The sequence below is a fragment of the Triticum aestivum genome, chromosome 3B (genome assembly GCF_018294505.1).
Source record: "Triticum aestivum cultivar Chinese Spring chromosome 3B, IWGSC CS RefSeq v2.1, whole genome shotgun sequence".
Taxonomy (NCBI): Eukaryota; Viridiplantae; Streptophyta; class Magnoliopsida; order Poales; family Poaceae; genus Triticum; species Triticum aestivum.
In genome coordinates, this window is record NC_057801.1 from 804,443,796 (window position 1) to 804,459,602 (window position 15,807).

Here is a 15,807-nt window from a genome sequence, read left to right on the forward strand (position 1 = left end):
ATGCCCTGAGGAAACCAGCAAAGTCTCCGCCGAGAAGCAACTATGAGCGCATTGCTGAACAGACATATCTCCAAGCGGAGCGGTCGGGAAGTACTGTCAGACATCAAAGGTCAAGAGAACGAGCAGCTGTGAAAAAAATTGCCCAGCTCGGCGAACAAGCAAATCAATCGTGCCCCCCGCTCAATGTGTTTAGAGGCGATTTCATCGCTAATGCTCCGGGGACGGTGGCCGGTTATGGCAATCTTGCAGATTACCTACCTGATGATCAACTTCCTGATTTCATGGAGGTGGACGAACACAGATACGAGTACGGGAAGCCTCTCGTCAAAGATGAAAAATCTCTAACAACGATGATGCGAAGATTCCATAATTGGTACATGAAAACCTGCAGAGAGTCTGGGGGGACGAATAGTTTGTATCTGAGAATTAAAGAGGAGCACGACCTCGTTGGAACTGATCTGTTGCCTGTTCCATTTGAGGTGTTCTTCGCGTTCTTCAATCAAAAGGCCCTCGATAAATTAACGGTCTTTTGCTACTGTCTGTAAGTACTATTTTTGTCATTAATTCTCTATATATAGCTCAGCTCTTTCATTGCATGTATTTATAATTAATTATCCTCAATATATTATGCAGATTGAAGATCGTCGAGTGCAGAAAACAAGAAATGTATGATATTGGGTTCATTAACAAAAATATCATAGATGAAATTCAGATTCAAAAGCACGCCGAAGAGGCCGAGGCCAACTTGCTAGAATCGTTGATCAAAAATCAAAACAAAGATACCATACTCTTTCCTTACAACTTTGAGTGAGTGTTACTGTCGTGTGCATATTCGGTTTCCCTTATTACTCGAGCGAGGTTATAGTAATGTAATTGATGAGTTGTGCATGCGTGCGCAGCTTCCACTATGTTCTTCTAGAGATTAAGCTTGAGCGGGGACTAGTAACCGTCTTAGACTCGAGATGAAAAGATCCCAAAACCTATGCGGACATGAATAAATTGCTCAACAAGTAAGTTCAATCAATCATTATCGCACCATATCGGCAGCTTTTTGTTCATTTCCTGATATCTCAAGTAATGATAATTATTTTATTTGTCTTGCAGGGTTTGGAAATAGTTCACCGCAGAAGCTCCGAGACTGCCGAAGGAGCTGTGATATACATACCCGAAAGTAAGTACTACTGGCTAGCTAGTTGCGCGCATCTCCCGTCGATTCTATAGCTATACTTTCATCAATGCCATTTATAATGCTTCATTATCAGTTTGATTGACCTCTATTTCTCGTAAAGTGCTTGTGGCAGGAGGAAGGGAATGATTTCTGTGGATACTACGTGTGCGAGTTCATCCACACCGCGACTTTGAAAAACAAGCGGGGCTACTCTCAAAGACAATATGAAGTGCGTAAGCAATAATATTCACAATTTCATTTTATTACACCATCATTTATGTTGAGTTTCATTCATATATATGTATTAATTAACCCCCTTCTTCAAATTAGACGTGGCAGATGCGGAATGAACTCCTAGAACAAGATCGCATGAAAGCAATTCAAGAGGAATTGGCGGGATTCTTTCTTGACCACGTCATCAATAAAGCCGGAGAATACCATGTGGAAGTTGATTTCAATTGCTAGGGGATTGTAATTAAGAGATCTTACATATTGTATATGTATATAGCCAGTAACGTAGGATAGGTAATACGAAAACTTGTTGTTCAACCAATCTCTCGGAGAAGGAGAGGTCGATCGATCACTTCTCTCGGTATGCATGACGAACTTCTGTACTTAATGGTTCCCTTCATTTTCTTACTAGCTAGCGTGTCGAGGGCCTCTCTATGTATAGTACGTAACGTCGACCAAGCACGGACATAAGAGAGGACACTTATCCCTATTAATTAGCTAGCTAACACAATATATGAAACACCTAAATTAACCTCCCAAAACCCCCCACCCCCCCCCCCCCCACCCCTTCAAAAAAAACAAAAACCCTAGCCACTGTAATGCTGACGCGTGGATGCCTTTTGGTCCCGGTTGGTGGCACCAACCGGGACCAAAGGCCCTCCTGCCTGGGCTCGGCGCACCGGCCACGTGGAGGCCCATCTGTCCCGGTTCGTGTTAGAACCGGGACTAAAGGGGGGAGGTATTAATAACGACCCTTTAGTCTCGGTTCATGAACCGGGACAAAAGGCCCTTACGAACCGGGACTAATAGGTGTTTTTCTACTAGTGCCTGTTGACCCTCCATGACCATAGGTTGGTTTCATCACTAGAGCTTCTGTTCAACTCTTCACATACCTTGATGGGAAGGAAAACTCCACTTCAGATGGATTAAAGGTTTTACAATTATGCCTTGCTAATGTTATCAACTGGATGAATTTAAAATTGTTCGACTCATTGTCATCAGAGAAACATGTGCCATAGGAGAATTGACTTCAGATCAGAGCAGGAATCGAAACCAAGGAAAAGCTATCTTTCGTACCAACACATAGACAACTTACTAGTATCATTTTATTAATAAGTTCCAAAATATACAATCAATATATTAATGGAGTTTTTCTAATAAATATACAATCAATATATTACACATAGACAACACATAGACTACAGACTGTTAAACTGCTACTGATTTAGACTACAAATTTTCTACAGAATGTTATCTTTACCTACTGCTCTTATACCTTACCAAAACAAAAATAATTCTAACTAGGAGTAGTTTTTTGTTCAGATTTTGTATTTATTACTGCTCACATATTGTCGTGATTTACTTTTTGTACTGAATAGATCTTTCTAATATTCACAGGTTTTAGCGATCAGCCGTAGCTCTTTCATCAAAGGTGCATGGTGCAACTGAGGACAAGCACTTCATGTCCAACCAAGGTGCATGGTACTTGCAATTGATGAATAGGAGGTCTATGAAATTTGAAGTTCAAAGCCGGATAGCCCTACTTAGCAAAGAGTTGTCTCTTTTGTTTGACTGTAAATATTGTTATATTGTAATAGTAGGAATATTTGGGTTGTAATAGACTATGTACAGATTGTAGTAGACTTAGTTAGTGTTATTTGATGAACTACATTTGTACTGTTCCATTTGAAATATTGATTATGTATGTGATTTGAAAATGTGTGGAATGGAAACCTGACTTGTGGGACCCACTTATGAGAATAATCTGAGCAATTTTGAATTTTCTGTCAAGTGGGCCTAATGTGTGAGAAGATGAAAAATGGGACCAGCCCCAAAATATAATGGCCCAAACAATTTAAAAGGCCCCGGCCCAGAAATAAATAAAAGGCTGAAATGAAAAAAAAAACAATAAATGGGCTGAATTAATGGGCTCAGCCCATATAAACACTGAATTGGACCGGGCTGATTCTTGTGCCACATCAGATTGCCACGTCGGATGCCTACGTGACCTAGGGAGGCTGCTAGTGACCAAAACGAAACAGTAGGCATATTTTGGTCGTAAACGTCTACGACCTTCTCACAGAGAAGGTCAAAAATGTCAGTTTACGACCGTCAGCTTTTGATCTTCTGGTTTTGGTCACAAAAAGGTCACAAATGGAAAACCATGACCATTCAGTGACCAATAGTGGTGGTCACAAGTTGACATATTTCTTGTAGTGAGAGTTTTGGTCTTCTTGCCGATTGAGCAAATTTCGTTTCAACCAAAACAAAGCAATGATCTGATTCAACCGTGCTAATATGCCGAACACGGACCGGATCAAATCGCTGCAGAAAAGCTTCATTCGCTACACGTCTATCAAGGCGGGATTTAAAATTCATTGGCCCCCCTTGTTTGTTATCCCATGTGAATGGTACCCCTAAGAACCCTACACTAGTAGAAAAGGGGGCATTAGTGCCTGTTCGTAAGGGCCTTTAGTCCCGGTTCTTGAACCGGGACTAAAGGGTCGTTACTAATGCCTCCCCCCTTTAGTTCCGGTTCAAACTGGAACCGGGACTAAAGGTCGCGGCCACGTGGAGCTCCACCTTTAGTACCGGTTGGTAACACCAACTGGGACTAAAGGAAATTTTATGATTTTTTTTTGAATTTTTTTTATTTTCAAATTTCTGAATTATTTTAACCTCTAATCTCTAATCACCACCCCTTATCACTGCTCAATTTATCCTCTAACCTCTAATCACCCCTCATCATTCCTAATCATCTAACTTCCCGAACGGTCACCCATCCTCCCACTCCCCCATCCTGAGCACGCTTAACTTCCGGGTTCTATTCTCCCTTGTTTCCAAGTCTGCATTTGTTGTTTTGCTGACAATAGTAAGATGTCAATCCTATTAACCCTCAGGAATTTTGCGTAAGCATGAACTGACACATTTCACTGTTTGAGTTTGAAACTATTGTTTTAAAAAACAATAATTATTTAGTAACACTAGTATTTCTTGAATAATTAGTTTGACCATTGTTTGACCATTGTTTGACCACAGTTTGACCACAATTTGACCAGATTTGACCAAAATTCAAAATAACTGAAATAATTATTTAGTAACACTAATATTCTAGAATAATTAGTTTGACCATTGTTTGACCATAGTTTGACCATAGTTTGAAATTTTTTCGATTTTTTCCACTCTAGATCTTAAAAGCCCCGTAACTTTTTTCTGTTAGATTTTTGAGGATTCTAAAAATGTTTAACGAGTAGATGATTTTTCATATAAAAAACTTTTTCATCCGAGTCAGTATGCAAAAGTTATGCCCATTTTACTAAATTCTAGAGAGATTTTGCAAATAAAGTCGAAATTCATATTTGTAAATTTTCCCAACAACTAGACCACATATCACATGGGAAACTTATTTTCTTTTATTTTTTGACATTTTCATCATTTTCTTTTATTTTTTTTAAACTGAAAAGGCGATCCACAGGGGGGTGGAGTTTGAAAATTGGACCTTTAGTACCGGTTCGTGCCATGAACCGGTACTAATGCCTCAAACCCCATTATTATCGGTTGGTGGCACGAACCGGGACTAAAGGTCTAACCCTTTAGTCCCGGTTGGTGCCACGAACCGGGACTAATGGGCATCGCACCCTTTAGTCCCGGTTCGTGGCACCAACCGGGACTAAAAGATCCAGACGAACCGGAACAAATGACCCACGTGGCCCCTGGGCGCACGAACCGGGACTAATGCCCCCATTAGTCCCGGTTCTAGACTGAACCGGGACTAATGGGCTAACCCGGGGTGGACCAAAGCCCTCTTTTCTACTAGTGCTAGGTCCTGCAAGGAACAATCTTCCAATGCTTCTCGAAAAGCTAACATTTGCGTCTCTGATCGCGCAGCCCTGCTAAAGTGTTCTGCGCCATACATAGTCTCGTTAAAATCTCCAAAACACAGCCAGGTAAGGTGCGGTATTGCATGCAACATTCTCAAGCATCTCCAGCTGTGGTGGCGATCTTCAGACCTTAAGGCTCCATAAAACCCCATAAACCTCCACTCCGGAGTAGATAAATCAGCTGCCCGGATGATTACATCAATATGTCCAACACTGTAACTCTTTAACTCTACTTGTACATCCCTTGACCAAAACAGGACAATTCCACCAAACCGCACTGTCAACCGCAAAGCACCCCGCAAACCTAAACTGTGTTGCAGAATCTCCACCCTCTTAGCTCTGATCTTCGTCTCTGAAACAAAGAGCAAAGCAGGCCCTTCTTGCTTCGTTAATTTCCGAAGCTCTCGAACTGCCTCGGGGTTCCCAAGCCCCCGGTAGTTCCAACTCAAACATTTCATGGCTCCTGGCAGGGCTGACCCGCAGCCGCTGCTGAGTTTTTAGAAGATGTGGGGGTTGGCTTCTTCTTCTTTGGATCCGGTTGCGTAGCTCGAGCGTCTCCTCCCCCATCCCCCTCTACACCAGCCGAACCATCAGGTTTCTGAGCTGTGAACACAACCATATCAGTAGGTTTGCCACCTGTGTCTGTCGGATTTCCAGCACTTGGCAGGGCAAGTGTTTCAACCCTACGATAAACTTTTTCATTCTGAGGGACACCCTTCCTTTTGTGTGGAGCTCTCTTCTTCGGGGAATTAACCTCCTCATTGACACCTGATTTGTTGTTCGATGAAGCTGCATCTTTCTTACTGGTAGCAGAATTTTGTGGCTCCTTAGCCGAGCCATCACTCGACGCAGCTCCCTTCCTGTCCTCCGGCGCTCGCAAACTAGTATTAAAAGGTAGATCTCCGTTCTCATCACGGGTACCCGGAGTAGGACAAACTAGATCAGTGTGGCCAAGCCGACCACACGAGAAACAAAAGTTCGGCACGTGCTCATACTGAATATCATACCAGTCCTGAGACTTCCTCTTCGCTGAATCAATCAGGATCCAACATCACAAAGGTTTGTGGACATAAATTGTAACCCTTGCCCTCAAGAATCCTCCCATGGGATCAAAGTGGACTGACGTAGCGTTGACATCAATCTGTTTAGCAATCTGTTCCCCCCAATCTTCAGTCTGCAGGTTGAAGGGGAGATTTGGAACCCTAGCCCACAAATGCAATCTGTCAAACTTTAACTTCGACGGTCTCATGCAATCATCAAAATCTGCAAGGATTACTGCATGCCGGCTCACATGCCACGGCAAGCCGTCACGCACACGATCGCGATCACGACGATTCTCAAAATCAGCCATGAAGGTGTTCTCACCCACCGGCCTAAAAGACAGACCCCTAGGATTACCCCATGCCGGCCTCAATGCATTGGCCATGGTTTGGATATGAAAGATCTTCCGATGCAGAACTTTGCCGGCAATTTACCACTTCTGCGGGACTCCTTCATCGAGATCGTCAACCACCAAGGGGTGGCTTCTTCCTCGGTGAGGTCCAACTTTCCCATCACCTCCTCCATCCGTGCCCTCGCCGTCCTCGGGCATTGCGGCCCCCTCGAACTGCCGCTTGGATCCGTAGATGCAGCTGTCGGTGTCAAAACCGGGGGATCTCGGGTAGGGGGTCCTGAACTGTGCGTCTAAGGCTAATGGTAACAGGAGGCTGGGGACACGATGTTTACCCAGGTTTGGGCACTCTCGATGGAGGTAATACCCTACTTCCTGCTTGATTGATCTTGATGATATGAGTATTACAAGAGTTGATCTACCACGAGATCAGAGAGACTAAACCCTAGAAGCTAGCCTATGGTATGATTGTTGTTGTCCTACGGACTAAACCCTCCGGTTTATATAGACACCGGAGGGGCTAGGGTTACACAGAGTCGGTTTACAGAGGAGGAGATCTACATCTGAATCGCCAAGCTTTCCTTCCACGCCAAGGAGAGTCCCATCCGGACACGGGATGAAGTCTTCTATCTTGTATCTTCATAGTCCAATAGTCCGGCCAAAGTATATAGTCCGGCTGTCCGGATACCCCCTTATCCAGGACTCCCTCAGTAGCCCCTAAACAAGGCTTCAATGACGACGAGTCTGGCGCGTAGGTTGTCTTCAGCATTGCGAGGCGGGTTCCACCTCCGAATACTCCAAAATTGATTCCGAACACAAGGACCGTGTACGGCTCTGTAAGATAAATTCCATATACCACCATCGAGAGAATAATAATCCATAAATCTAATCTGCTGACAATTCTTCGAAAAGTGACATCATGCCACGGTCCGGTTTTTATTCGAACCGTTTTTACAACTTGCTACCGCACATACCACGAGGCGGTTTCCTTGGCAAGTCCTGTCAGAGAAGAGATCGTGTCCCCCTTACTACGGGATTCTCATCAATACGGGTATGGGTAATCCAACCGTGCCTGTTGGCATGACCCCGTGTTTTTAGGCAAGTCCCGAGCGACCACGTTCGGGACGCTTGATGTTCTTCCCCCTTTATAAAGGAGCCGAGGCCTATCCCTCTATCTCCACGCTCGCACATCTCGCACCCTGAGTTCCAACACCCAAAGCTCGAGCCTAAGCACCCCGGATCTTCGATCATGTCCGGATCCGACCATCAAGGCCGATGGATGGCTTCCTCTGTCACAGAGGAGGATATTGCGAAGCTCAGGGAGGCTGGGTATTTGACCGCCGATGTCATGCACAGGCTTCCTGCTCCCGAACAGGTTATCCCCACTCCTGAGACCAACGAGAGCGTCGTATTTGTCTCCCACTTCCTTCGGGGCTTGGGTCTTACTCTTGACCCCTTCGTGAAGGGGCTCATGTTCTACTACGGGCTAGATTTCCATGATCTAGCTCCGGATTCCATCCTACACATCTCGTCGTTTATCGTTGTGTGTGAAGCCTTCCTCCACATCACCCCCCACTTCGGCTTATGGCTCAATACTTTCAATGTGAAGCCGAAGATGATTGAGGGGCGACACGCAGAGTGCGGAGGCGCCATAATAAGTAGGAACGTCGATGCCCCGTGGCCGAAGGCTCCTTCCCGGAGGTATCTGATTTATGGCAACAGAGGTGGTTCTATGTCACAGCTCCTCAAGGCTCGAAGTGGGCGGCCGCGCCCGCCTTCCGCTCGGGCCCTTCACCTCAACTGGCATCGTGGGCCAATGTGGGACTAAAGTGGGGGCCTGCGAACGATGTAGCAATGCTACAAAGACGCATTCGGGAGCTCCTCGAGAGGGACATTACTCTTGTCAAAATAATCCAGGTAATGCTGGTTCGGCGGATCCTGCCGTGCAAACGTCGGCCTCTCCGGATGCGAGAATTCAATCCAGAAGGTCCGCGAACCATTCAGCATTTCTTCGGCATGACGCCCGAAGGGATGTATAAGTTGTTCTTCGGACCACGAATAAAGTGTCCGGACACCACCGAGGATGCAGGCCTGAGCTACAATCGCCTAGATATCCAAGTAAGTAACCCTATAACCGAACACTTTGATTATATTTGTCATAGCATTGTTCTGAATACTGTCCGCAACCAGGATTGGCTTAGTAAGGAGGAGAGGATCAGGTGTCCGGCCCCGCTGCCCGAAGGCTCGCCCGGTCCGGCAATGGCCAGCATTCATAAACGGACACTAAGTCAAGTGCCACCAGAGAAAGCTGAAGGGAAGAGTGGGGAGGCCAAGAGTGGGCCTCACACATTGCACATCCAAACAGGGGGAATTAACATTTCCACGGAGGAGGAGAATCGGGGGGCGCGAATCTGAGGTTTCCTCCCCCCGCAGGAAGAAGAGGGCTGCCTCCGAAGATTTGGAGACGGGGGCGCCTAAACAAGGGAAGAGAACTTCATCAAAGGGCCCTTCCCCAAAGGGAGTCCTCACCGTGCAGTGCCCGCAAACGGGCCAGCCCTCCACCGAGCTGTAAGTTTAATTAAACAAGGAACTTATTGCTTTTTCCTCTGAGAGTAATAACCACGACCTGTTTTTTGTAGTCCGGTCAGCAGTTCATCTCAACAGGGCTCGTCCTCGGGGGATCTTCTTCTGGAGATTATGGAGAGTGAAACCCCACCTGCCTCTCTGCCCAGTGAAGCGGGTGACCCTGAGGTATCGTCACAGAGGAGTCCAGATCCAATGGGGCCGGAAGCTAACACTTCGGCCGCCCCGAGCCCAGCGTGTTTGGCTCCCGTGGCAGACAATGAAAAGGGTCCGGGAGAGTCCGGTGTCGGGCTGAACATGCTGACGAGCCTCCTAGAGTCAGCTGCTCTCTTGGAGGATCATCGTACACTAATGGGTATGGTGTTGGAGAAAATCTCCTCCGCCACAAGAGCTTTAAACGAAGCTTTCAAGAGCCTGCTCAAAGGCTTTGAGGTAAGCCGCAAAAATACACAGATTTTAGTTGTACCGCACGCGATACATGTGCTCTGTATAGATAGTAGCCCCTGAGACTGTGGATGCCAGCCCATGGCGGCAAAGGGAGGATCACACTCCCAGATAATGATCACACTTGTATTGATGTGTAGGTTGCTAAGGGTTCGGCAATAGACCAGGCCGTTGAATGCGCTGAATTGAGGCGGCAGATTGACGTGGTGGAGGCCGACGTCACGCTTGTGAACAAGTGATTCGAGGAGTCGCAGAGTATGCTTTCCTATATCCACATCTATTTTGGGAAATTGCAAGAAGGTTGTAATATTAATGTGATGTGATGTAGTTGCAGGCGGAGCTGCTGCCGTTGAGGCCCTGAGGGTGGAGCTTGCCCTAGCCAAGGAACAAGCCCAGGTTAGCAATGCGGCTTCCCTAAAGGCAGCCGAAGAATTGAAAGCCGAACATGCCTCTCATCTCCGAAGCGAAGAAAAGATAGCCGAGGTGGATGTGGAGCTGAGGGACGCCGCCAGCCGGTATGAGCTTCTCAAGAAAGAGAATCAGGCGAAGGTGTCTGACCTGAAGAAGGCGCTGGACTCGGCTAAAGAGACACGCTCTCAGATTAGAGACGCGCGGGAGGAACTTCGACAAGTCGGGGAAATCGTGGCTGGAAATCCTTATTTGTTGTGGATGAAGTTTTTAGATCCAAAGTATGCTCCATTGGATAAGCTGTGGAGTGCTGCAGATGAGTATGCGGACTTGGCAAAGAGTGCGGCTGATGCAACCAAGATGTTCAAGGACCATGAAGATAAAATAGAAAGACTATTCTGGTCGCAGTTTAATGCCCCAGCACGTTCCTTACCCTTGAGTGAGAAGATGGCCGCTATAGCCGAGCTCCATAGGCTGCCCGGCCTTGCAATGAGGTCTGTGATAGACCATCTATGGCCGAAGGGGGCGAAGCCGGACAGTTACTTTGGTTTGGTGCAACAATTATTTGGCGCTAGAGCGTAGATCGATGCCGTGAAGAGATCGGCGTGCATAGAGGGTGGGGATGGCTCTTGCCTATGTGAAAAGATACTAGGCGGATATGGAGGCCACTAGCATTGCAACCCAGGGTCCGACAGGAAGCCAGGAACCAGCCAGCACTATTTTGAGTAGGTCATAGAAGGTGCTCGTAGAATAGAGGCACAGTGCTCAAAGAATGTCATGTTTGAATGACGATTCTATTAAGTGTAAACAATTATTTGTTTGATTATAGAGGCTGTTTTTTATACTTTTTGCCTGAAAGTATTATAATGTCTCATGTGCGGCTGTTTATGTATGCATATAACATGAAAGTTAGCAGTCGTTGGCTTCGGCCCCCACGCACATAATGCGGGGGTGTTCGAGAAAATATGTGTGAACACACTTGATCCAACATCTTGGTCCTTTAAGGAGGTGATCGCACATCGAACCAGGCAACCGGACTATATAGCTGTAACACTTTTCACTTAGCCATAGGAGTTTGAAAGGTGGGGCTACTATGTAGCCCCTAGTACTTCCGTGAGCGTCCAGATACGGTGCGCGTACTTGACCGGTAGACCGGTCCTTCGTTAATGCGGAGGAATCTTATAGATTCTGACGAGTCCTCGAGTGGTTGACCAGTCTCTCGATGTATCATGACAGTCAGTTTTCGGCTTTCTCTACTGAGGTGCTCATCCGGAATAACCAGGGCACAATCGCAGTAATTCTCCTTTGGCCGCCTTAGCCGATAGAACGGAACGTAAGGCAGCAAACCTAGGAGCCGGGCTAACCCAACATTTGACCAAAGACATGATTCGGAGCTGATGCATATAAGGCCAAACTCGTGACGCCGAACACTCCCGAAGGTATTCGGACTTTATAACATATCTGGCTGAATAACGCCCTTGACCCTGTGATTCCAGGTACGTGCATTGATCTATCGTGGCAAAAAGCCTATAAGCCAGTATCCCTTATAGGTTTATGAAATACCCACGGGATGTCGAGCAACAAGAAACAGTAAAGAAGGTTTACGCAGGGGCTTAATCTAAAGAGAAACATGTGGGCGGGGCCCTGCTGCACGTCTGCACCTATGTCTCTATTGTGCCGTATCCTGGAAGGGTGTCTCACTGGTAGTGTCTGTAGAAAAAAAAAGCGTTCGAAAAGTTAGTTAAGCTCGAGGAATGTTCGATAGCCGGCTTATTAATGAGGCAAGCCGAATTGTGGGCCTTTGTTACATGTTTGCAGCCCCTCGTATTATTTATGGGGACACATGTACATCACCTAGCTCAGGTTTATCCGAGCCATTGTGAAAAATGGTGTACTGGACTCGTCTAACCGTGTACGTGGTCTTGACGACCGGTCATGCGTTCCGGTGGGAGAGGCCGCCTAGAGTCCAGCGCCGGGAACTGCCGCGTACTGCTCTGTGTTTCTGCTAACCGTGATGACGCCGCGTGGATCGGGCATCTTGAGTTTAAGGCAGGCGTAGTTCGGTATTGTGTTAAAGCAAGCGAAGGCCGTTCTTCCAAGCAATGCATGATAATCGCTGCTGAAAGGGGTGATGTTGAAGAGTAGGTTCTCGCTTCTGAAGTTGTCGGGAGAATCGAATGTCACTTCCAATACGAGGGAGCCCCAACAGTGGGCTACCACGCCTGGAATCACTCCATTGAAGGTGGCGTTATTTTGACTTATTCTGGATGGGTCTACCCCCATCTTGCGGATGGTGTCTTGATATATCAGATTAAGAGTACTGCCGCTGTCCATTAGGACGCAAGTAAGATGGTATCCATCAATTATTGAGTCGAGCACCAAGGCAGCCGATCCTCCATGCCGGATACTGGCCGGGTAGTCCTTGTGATCAAAAGTGGTCGGGCAGTTGCCCAGGGACTGAATTGGGGGGCTACGAACTCTGCGTGAGTTACGTGTACCATGTTTACCGTTCTGACTTCCGGTGGGAATTTTTTCTGGCCCCCGGTGTTCGGCTGGTGTGGTTCGCCCTCGTCTTTGCTTCGTGTTTGGCTTCCCTTGTGTTCGGCGTTTAATTTGCCGGCCTGCTTGAAGACCCAACATTCTCTGTGGGTATGATTTGCAGGTTTTTCAGAGGTGGCATGGATTTGGCACAATCTGTCCAGGACTTTGTTCAGGCCAGATGGCCCCTCTTTACTGCCTTTGAATGGCTTCTTTCCTTGAACGGGCCGAGGTCCCCTGAATCCGGTGTTGACCGCCGTATTGTCCGGACTATCGCTACTCCGACGCTTGTGCTTAGTGTACCGTGGCTTCCCAATTGCCGTCTCAAATTTCGGATGTACCCGAGTCGTTGGTGCCTCTACGGGCCAACTAGCTGTCTTCGCCTGCACAAAATCGGGTCATGAGGCTTGTTAAGGCTGCCATCGTTCTTGGCTTTTCTTGGCCGAGGTGTCTGGCAAGACACTCGTCTCGGATACTGTGTTTGAAGGACGCTAAGGCTTCGGCATCCGGACAGTCGACAATTTGATTCTTCTTAGTGAGGAATCTGTTCCAAAGCTTGTGGGCTGACTCTCCGGGCTGCTGTATTATGTGACTTAAATCGTTCGCGTCCGGAGGCCGGACATAGGTTCCTTGAGAGTTGGCCATGAAAGCGTCCTCAAGTTCCTCCCAACTTCCAATTGAGTTTTCGGGGAGGGTTTTCAGCCAATGACGAGCTGGTCCTTTTAACTTGAGGGGGAGGTTTTGATGGAGTGGAGGTCATCCCTACGAGCCATGTGTATGTGAAGGATAAAATCTTCGATCCAGACCCCAGGGTCCGTCGTTCCGTCGTATGACTCTATATTCACGGGTTTGAATCCCTGTGAAAATTCATGATCCAGCACCTCATCGGTGAAGCACAGGGGGTGCACAACCCCTCTGTATCTAGCCGTGTCGTAGCATGTTGTTGGTTGTTGTTGCTCACGGTGTTGATTCCGGACTGGTAATTGATCAGTATGATCATTGTGGTGACCATAATCCCGCGTCGGAGCATGTCCTCTGGAGCTGTAGATGGATCTGGCCGCACTGGCCTTTTTGTCCAGGAGCTCTCGTAAATCATGTGCGGTAGCAGTGGTTGCTCTACCGCGGCCATGAGGTGGTTGGTTCGGCCCAATGGCCGTATTGTTTTTTGGCGGAATGGGCGCTGCGGCTTCGTCGTCAAATTCGGGTAGCAGTTTGTGCTTTGGGTAGCTCTTCGTGTGGCGATCGTCGCCAAATTTTCCTTCGGAGTCCAGCACCTTGTTCCATCTTCCATTGAGAGTATCCTGCGCGGCCTTGAGCCTTTGCTTCTGCTTCTTCAGGCTCCGTGCTGTGGCCAGCAGTTTTCTGTGGAGGTTATCTTGTTCCAGATGCTTTTCTGGGATGATGAATGCATTGTCAACCGGACTGTCCTCCTCTTTGGAGGTAGTGTGATGAGTTCGGCCTTCTGGATCGCTGTGATCGGGCGTCTGCTCCGGGCTATGTTCAACGTGTCCTGGCTTGTCCTGCTCCATCGCTGGGTCCCTATGGTCATTATTGCCTTTGGAGTCAACCGGAGTGTCATCCTGTTTTGTGTTGTTATCGCTATTTTTACTATGACGGACTTAGAGCGGCGCTTGCGCTGTCGTTTTTGCTTTTGTCCGGGGGGGGGGGGGGTTATCCTCCGTTGTGTCCTTTTTGTCACCATTGTCTTCTTTAGGCGTATCCACCATGTAGATGTCGTATGATGAAGTGGCAGTCCAGCGCCCTGTGAGTGCTGGTTCCAGGTCCTCCCCTACATCGACGTCCATACCATCGATGTTGTCGGAGTCGACGTCAAGCATGTATGTTAGGTCATCGACAGTGGCTATAAAGTGTGTGGTGGGTGGGTCGCGATTCTTCGTCCTCCGTATCCCACACGGGCCGGATACAGTCCGGCCAAGAGTCTCCTGATAAAGAGAGAGATTTTAACGAATTTAGCACATCGCCGAAGGGGGAGTGCTGGAAGATATCCGCGGAGGTGAATTCCATTATTGGAGCCCAATCGGACTCGGTTGGTCCGGATGCACGCGGTTCGGAGCCCACGCCCGGACACAGGTCCGGGGGCCCGGAGATACAGATTTCCTTGGGGGAGGAGTCTGCGTTCGGCCCTAACGCCGATGGGTGTGCGGCTTCCCGGGCGGAGTCCATCCATCCGTCCTCGGGAGGCACAACTTGCTCTAGACCGAAGTCCGGAGCAGTAGCAGGTGCGATATTCTGAATACTGTCTGACGGAGGATCTAAGTCATGCGCGTGGCAATCGTTCGGCGCTCCTGACATGGGCTCGAATCCGTCGAAGATCAAATCTCCGCGGATATCGGCAGTGTAGTTTAGGTTTCCGAACTTGACCTGATGGTCAGGGGCGTAGCTATCGATCTGCTCTAGATGGCCAAGCGAGTTGGACGGAGTTGTTGAAGGTTGGAGAAGACATCGAGCCTTATAGCGACGACACAGAGGAACTCTCAATGAAAGCACCAATGTCGGTGTCAAAACCGGCGGATCTCGGGTAGGGGGTCCCGAACTGTGCGTCTAAGGCTAATGGTAACAAGAGGCTAGGGACACGATGTTTACCCAGGTTCGGGCCCTCTCGATGGAGGTAATACCCTACTTCTGCTTGATTGATCTTGATGATATGAGTATTGCAAGAGTTGATCTACCACGAGATCAGAGAGGCTAAACCCTAGAAGCTAGCCTATGGTATGAGTGTTGCTGTCCGACAGACTAAACCCTCCGGTTTATATAGACACCGGAGGGGGCTAGGGCTACACAGAGTCGGTTTACAGAGGAGGAGATCTACATCCGAATCGCCAAGCTTGCCTCCCACGCCAAGGAGAGTCCCATCCGGACATGGGATGAAGTCTTCTATCTTTTATCTTCATAGTCCAATAGTCCGACCAAAGTATATAGTCCGGCTGTCCGGGTACCCCCTTATCCAGGACTCCCTCAGCAGCCATCTCTAGACCCAAAGTTTTGATGCGCCCCGCCAACGAGACGTCGACGAGCGCCGCCTTTCCACCGAAACCCTAATCGCCTATCGGGAGGCTCCTAGTTTTCCGGGGAACAAAACCTATCGACTGCATGTAGGAATTGACCTGCGCTTTCTCTACTGTCCACATGCGGCCAAAATCACT